Here is a 7,703-nt window from a genome sequence, read left to right on the forward strand (position 1 = left end):
TTGTCTTCTCTTGATCATTAAGATGAATAAGAATTTGGAAAAATCCAGAGTATCTATCCAAGAAACAGTAGTGGGTGTGATTAGCTAATCTTTCCAACATTTGATCAATGAAAGGAAGAGGAAAATGATATTTTCTAGTAGCTGAATTAAGCTTTCTATAATCAATACACATTCTATGTCCTGTTATGGTTCTAGTGAGAATTAACTCATCATGATCATTCTTTATTACAGTAATTCCTCCCTTTTTTGGGACACAATGAACTGGGTGAAACCCAAGTACTATCAGAAATAGGATAGATTACACCAGCATCAAGCAACTTAAGAATCTCCTTTTTGACTACTTCTTTTAGGCTGGGGTTTAACCTTCTTTGAGGTTCAATGCTGGAGTAAGATTCATTTTCAAGATGGATTCTATGCATGCAGAGACTAGGTGAAAGTCCTTGAATGTCATCCAAAGTATAACCAATAGCTTTTCTATACTTCCTTAACTCAACAACTAGCAAATCAAGTTCTTTCTTACTCAATTTAGCATTTACTATCACAGGGTAAGTAGAGTTCTCACCTAGAAAAACGTACCTTAGCCCAGATGGGAGAGGTTTTAGCTCTAATTTTGGTGCTTTCAGTTCAGACCAGTCATCTGTGGAGGAGTCGGCAGTGCACTCGGTCGAGTGGTTTTGGCGCTCGGTCGAGTGTATGCTCGAGTAGGTGGTCGAGCTATCCGTATTTGCTATTTGAACTGACTAGACTTCCTCTCTTAATGCTGGTAACCCCTCAAAAACCTCTGGATGGTCTGATTCTCTACAGGTGTTCAATATCTCCTCATAGGCCTTGGTTTCTTTATGGATGAACCCTTCCTCCCCACTTTTGGTCAAAGCAGTTTTAAGGTGATCTTGTTCTGCTAGTTCTTCCATCAATTCTCCTGATAATTTGTCCAACTCTTCAACCCAAAAGACTTGTCCTCCAATTGTTGGTTTCTTCATAGCCTCTACAATGTCAAATGTCATTTTGAGGTCCTCTCCCAAGTTGAGATCTATCTTCCCTTGTCTCACATCAATTGTTGCTCCTGCTGTAGCTAGAAAAGGTCTCCCCAAAATCAAAGGATCTTTTGGTTCTTCATCCATTTCCAAGACTACAAAGTCTGTTGGGACTTCCACTGCTCCAACTCTAACCGGTAGATCCTCCAAAACACCATGTGGTAGCCTTATTGACCTATCAACTAAGATCAGGGATATATTGCATGGCTTATACCTTGTAAACCCTAGGCGCTTAGCAACTGATAGAGGCATTAGGCTTACTGAGGCTCCCAAATCACAAAGGCATCTTCTGAAGGTTAAGGGGCCTATGGAGCAAGCTAGTTGAACACCACTGTCCTCAGTGTCTGGTAATGCTCCCTCAACAATCTTACTGAGGCTTATACCTTGTAAACCCTCCCCTTCTTGAACACCACTGTCCTCAGTGTCTGGTAATGCTCCCTGTCTTGTTGGTAGAACCCTTCCACTGCGTAGATTGATAGCATTAGCAGATTCTATAGAGTGCATAATAGCCTTGCCTTTGTTGTGGTCTTGCATTGGGGCATAAGCTAGTTGATTCTCCATAGTCACAATCCTGGAAGTCAGTGTGTCAAACTTGGCATGGAGTTCACGGTAAATATCTGCTATCCTCCTGTTGAGTTCAGAAAATCTATTTGCTGCCTCAATCTTTCCATTGGTTTGCCCAATCAACAGCTGTTGCATCATGGCTCTTAAGTCTTGTTCCTGGCCGTGCTTAGTCTGAAACCCTGGTGGGGGACACAATTAGGGCTGGAACACTTGATGCTGCTGCTTGGGTGCATAGTTTTTTTGCTGTTGAGGCTGTTGAGGTGGATAGACTTGATCTTGTGGATTTACCACATTGGTGCTTCTATAGGAGAGTTTGTTGTTCTTGAACCCTCCTCCTTGGTTGTAGCCTTTGAATTCACCCTGGTTTTGCATATAACAGAGCTCAGCAAATTTCCTCTCCCCCTCTTGAACTTGAACCTCTTCTTCGCCAATGAAGTTAATGGACTTTTGTTCTCATTGACCATCTTCAAATCCTTCTTGTAATTGTCCTCTTAATCAGTGGAGGTGGACCTTATAGTTCTGTCATAGTCCTCATTGTAATTGCCATCTGACTGAGCAAGATTTTCAACCAATTCCCATCCTTCTTCCACATTCTTGTTGCGAAGTTGCCATTAGAGGCTGTATCAAGAAGCATTCTGATCTTGGGAAGCACTCCTCTATACAAAGTACTTAGAAGGGACTCATTGTTGAAGCCATGGTGAGGACACTGAGTCTGGAATCCTTTAAACCTCTCCCAAGCTTCACAAAAGCTGTCATTGTTTCTTTGAGCAAATCCAGAAATTTCATTCCTCAATCTAGCAGTCCTTGCATTGGAGAAGAACTTTGCCAAGAAAGCTTTCTTGCAAGCATCCCATGTGGTTATTGCTCCAGTTGGAAGTGTCTTCTCCCACAGGTGAGCCTTGTCTCCAAGTGAGAAGGGGAACAACCTTAACTTGAATTCATCTTCACTCACTCCATTAATCTTTGTGAGATCACATATCCTATCAAACTCATCAAGGTGGTCTAGGGGATCTTCCATTGGCAACCCATGGAACTTGTTGGCATGAATCATGGAGATCAGTCCACTTTTGATCTCATAATTATTGTTTGCTACTGTAGGAGGCCCAATACCAGCTCTCTGGTTATGTGTGTTTGGTGCATCTCTAGCACCAATGTTTCTTGCCCTTGGAGCTTGTTGATCTTGTTGCTCCATTAGCACTTGTTGTTTTTGTTCCTGACAGATCCTTGTTCTATGCTGTCTTAGGTCCCTTGGTGGTCTGTTGATGTGATCAAGGAGTCTCTGAAGATTGTGATGACCCTTGGACCTTGTTTGCATCAACTGGCGCGAGTACAGACTCGGACAGGCACTCGATCGAGAACAGGCTCGAGTGGGTGGTCGAGTCAACTGGGAAGTGATGTCTATTTGTATCCGGCTTCTGACTCGATCGGGTACTCGATCACACACTCGGTCGAGTGGTAGTCGAGTTGATGGTCGAGCTGGTACTTGAAACTCAATCACAGACGAGCAGGAGAAGAAGCGAGATCAGTAGCGAACAAGTGTATAAACGAACTTAATATTAGACTTCTATTGATCCTAATTGTCACAAAACACACTCAAATGGGCAATAGCGCTAAATTGAAACACATATTTTGATTGGTGATGGGTGGTATGATGGAATGAGATATGGTATGATGATGAATGAATGGAGTGCAGGGTGTTTCAATTCCCTTTATGATGTTGCAGTATAAGAGGTGTCAATCTAATCTGAGTGTTTGCAAGCAATCAGGATGTGCATAAATGTCTAAGTCAAGCCAAGTACGCAGGATGTTTGTCACTAACAACCTATTGATGAAATGTAAAATGCAGAAAGTACAAGCTACTAAGATAGATGCTAAATGTAAAGAGAACAGACTTATCAAAGCTATGATGAAGCAAGAACAGAAATAGAAACTATAGTAATGCAAGTAATGAACTAATGCAAGGCAAGTAATAAACAGGATACTAAGTGAATGCAACAGAAATGCAACTTAAATGAAACAGGAATTGAGACAGGACAAATACAAAGCATAAACCAGAATTCTGGGGATGAGCTCGAGCAAGCACTCGATCGAGTGTAGATCGAGTACATGGTCGAGCTGGACAAACGCGAGAAACAGAGCAATGACAATAAAACAGAGCAATACAAAGGCGAATCAAACAACGATCAAACAGCAGAATTTAAGCTAGGAAATCAATAAACAAGGAAGGTCTTACTGATGGATTCATGGGCTTGACTTTTTATTGCGGTTATCTAACTTGATCAACAAACCTCAATCAATATGAGCTAATCTCTAGACAATAATCTCCAAGAACATGTTAATCCACTCTCATGGCAAAAACAATCAAGCTAATATATTTCTAGACTTGTTCTCACAAAGTAAAGAACCTATACAAGCAAGCATTAAGCAATATGTCAAAAATCAAACAAGACTTCTAATCTCTTAGCAAGTCTAATGATAGTCTCTAGATCTAGCCTTATCTATGCACCTTAGACATTGGTGTGATGCTAAGAGGCTTGAGATCAAACCCTACCCTCTCGGTTTATAGGATCAGCATTAAGAATATCTACCCTAGAAGAGATCTACAACAATCAATGTAGACCAAATCAAATAACCACAACATCCATCCAGCCTAAACCATCCCTAAGAGCTAAGGAAACTACTCACAATCACACATGATGAACAATAAAGCTATAAACCCAGAAAATACCGAAACTTGCATCAATAGAAAGATAAAGCAAAGAACTACAATATTGAAGAAGGAATCAAACTCGAATTCTCAATATTTTGAAAGTTATGAAACCAACAAATACGAGGAATCTCTTGTTTTTCTCCTTCAAGGAGGTATAAGATCTAAGAAAATAAAAGTGCAAAAAGAAATAATTCCCAAAAGGGTAAAATACTAGGTTTGAGAATATCTAAAAAGTTGGACTCCTTGGTGGCTGCAGGGTACAAGTCCTTATATAGGAAAAAGTAGTGGAAGCCCTAAAAATGCTAAAAGACAAAATAGCCAGGCGGCTCGGTCAGCTCGACCTGGTGCTCGGTCGAGTGACCGGTCGAGTTGGCTTCTCTTGTGCATCTTCCACTCGGTCGAGTCCATCTCCGCACACGGTCGAGTGTCTGGTCGAGTGGGCGGTCGAGTGGAACTCCGGACCTTGTTTCTTCAGCCCTAACTCCCTTGCTTTCTCCTCTTGATAGCTTCACTCTTCTTTAGCATTGGTCCCATGCTCCTTAGACTCCAAAATCAAATGTTTATGAATGAAAATATGCAAATGCAATGCAACTATACTCTAATGCAAGAACAGTCCTAAAGCTATGCAATAATGATCAAAATGGATTGCAAAAGATGTAAAAGATGTGAATATACTAAGGGAAAACAGGGTAAAATATATGAACATCAAAACTGCTAGCGGTGCATCAAGATAACTTGACCACCCTAGACTTCTCATGAAATAGAAACATCAAACAGATATCCACATCAATGCTTGATTCCTACCATGAACCATCCTCACATGTCCTAGAACCATAACACGGATATCCACATCAACGCTTGAGGTCTATCATGGAGTAACTCACATCCTAAGGAAATCACTTCCTAGGAACATATCCTAGGGCTCCTCTATCCTCTGTCCCATCCCATTCACACACTCCGAGTTGAAACCACAAAGGTAACCAACCAGACTCACACAAGCCGCATCGTCATGCGGTTCGGGCTAGAAGCTAGCTAGACACCGAATATTGTCCTGCCATGAGATCCCTCTGGATTAGCTCACCGGACAATCTCAACACATGATGGGACCAGAGATCAAATTCTAGCTACGAACTGAGACTCCGACTCAAGCACTAGCTAGAACTTGCTTCAATTATATGTCTAACCACACAAAGAATTAAGCACACACAACACACAAAGCAAGAAAGAAAACAAGCACACAAGCAAGTAGTCAAGCAAGCAACAACAATCAATCAATCACGCAATCACACAAAACTTAAGATGCAACGAAATAAATACACATGCAACTTAAGATAACTACACATGCATGCAATCCTAACATGCAGCCAACCCCAAATTAAATTTTGATTAACTTCTCCACATTTTAATTTAATACTTCTTTCCACTTTCACACATGCATGCGGCTCTTTCCTTCCTGGAGATTCTCGCATGACTCACAAAAATAATTCACCATGACCGATCTCACATCAAGTCCATGGGAATATTTTTCTCAAGTTTTGGGGCCCTCATGCGGCTCTTTCCATCCCGGAGATTCTCGCATGGCCTCACCAAAACAGCCCATCCCGTAGACTGGTCTCACATCCAAACTCATGAGGAACTACACTCAATTTTGGGGCTTTTATACGGCTCTTTCCATCCCGGAGATTTTCACATGGCCTTACCAAAATACTCCCTCTGATGAATCGATTTCTCACCCAGTCTACGAGGCATTAACCACCTCAACCACTCATGCAAAAATTAAAGTAATTAATTTTAATTATTCATGACTCTTCTTTAACCCCAAACCCAACATGCGAGGCATTTCACACTTGCAGTTAGTTTTTAAAATTAATTTCCTCCATTTTAAAAATTCTTAAACCCCAAAAATTAGGCATGCAAGGAATTTCTCACTTGCAGCTAGTTTTAAAAATGTCATTCTCCCCCAAGAATGCATAAAACCCTTGAAATCTAGCACGCGAGGCATTTCACACTTGCATCTAGTTTGAGAAAAATGCACATCTACCCCAAGATTGCATAAAAACCCCAAAAATCTCTCTTGTCTACATGCAATCTTCTAGATCTACATACAAAAAGGAAAATCAACCACTCGACAAGGCCGATGCATGAGCTAGAGAGCTAATGCACCTCCTTAAGCAAGATCCCCAACTTGCTCTTCACAAAAAAATCACAAATACCTCACAACACATCTACAACCAAAGCCTCAACTCACCTTAGCTTGTAGATCTTGGCCGATTAAGCTTCACCACACCACATCACACCATGCCGATCTGACAGCACCTCCACTAGCTCTCAAGCTTCAACCTTCTTCTAGATCTCTTCCTTCTTCCTTCTCCTCGGTCGAAAATCAACAGATTTTCTCTTCAAAGGTTTGAGAGAAAAATTTGGTAGATTTTGGGTGTTGAGAGAGTTTTTGTGTCGAAAATGAGAGGAATGAGGGTTATTTATAAGCCCTCTCACTCAACTCTCTCGCTGGGCAGGTGGCGATTTTGGCTTGACAAATGGCAAGAATTCTGCATGTAATCCTTCCCCACTCTCACTCACTCGCTCGTGCATCTCACTCCTTGGCGGAGACCACTTAATCGCGCGACACGTGGCACTTCTCTCGCATGCAGAGAGACCTTTCTACTTCCTTGTCCTTCTGCGTCTCTCTTGCATCCCAAGCTCCCGCGCTTGTCCGCAAATTCAAAACCGTACATTTGCGGCTTATCTCCTCTTCCACCCCCGGTCCCTCCGACCGTGACTTCCGCTTCTCTTGTCCGTCCCCGGACCTCTCATCCATGACTTTGGACTTCCTCGTCCGTCTCCGAACCCCTCGTCCATGACTTGTGGCATCTCGACCATTCGGCTGGTACGCGAACATTCCATTCCCATGGTCTTTTTACGTCTCCTTGACCCTTTTTTCACGGCCAATTTCTTCTTGGATCATCTCAAGACTCGGTAACTTCTTCTGCAAGTCACTCGTTCGTTGTTCGAGATTTTCTTTCCTCCGTCTTCCCGGGGCATTTTACGTCCTTCAGACACATCTTCTCCGTCTGGTAGGTACTTCTGGTTACGCGTCATTACAAACAGTCTATATTATTAAAAGGAAAAAGGGCAATATTAGTAGAAGACTATGTTAAGATAATAATTATGAATTTATTTTTGTTGGAAAATGACTATGGACAGACAAGTAAAAAAGAGATTTATGACCAAATTATCCTTTTTGAATTCTCAGCTTGCAATTCAAAGAGAGAGAAATGTGGAGAAAAAGATCTAGTGATAGTAATGGAAGATTATAAATCTGGTGATGGTGGTGGTGATGGATTAGAGTAGTGAGATTCAGTGTTGATGGTGATGGTGATAGATCGAAGGTTGTG

The 7,703-nt window shown here is 41.7% G+C and overlaps 1 non-coding gene across 1 annotated transcript; it reads left to right on the top strand.

Moving 5' to 3' along the window:
• The first annotated feature begins 2,287 nt into the window (after positions 1 to 2,287).
• LOC147919521 (small nucleolar RNA R71) lies at positions 2,288 to 2,394 on the top strand. Its single transcript, XR_015594253.1, has one exon. It is a non-coding gene; the product is annotated as a small nucleolar RNA R71 (small nucleolar RNA).
• Positions 2,395 to 7,703: the final 5,309 nt, after the last annotated feature.

The sequence above is a fragment of the Camelina sativa genome, chromosome 20, assembly GCF_030686135.1.
Source record: "Camelina sativa cultivar CO46 ecotype springtype chromosome 20, ASM3068613v1".
NCBI classification, from domain to species: Eukaryota; Viridiplantae; Streptophyta; class Magnoliopsida; order Brassicales; family Brassicaceae; genus Camelina; species Camelina sativa.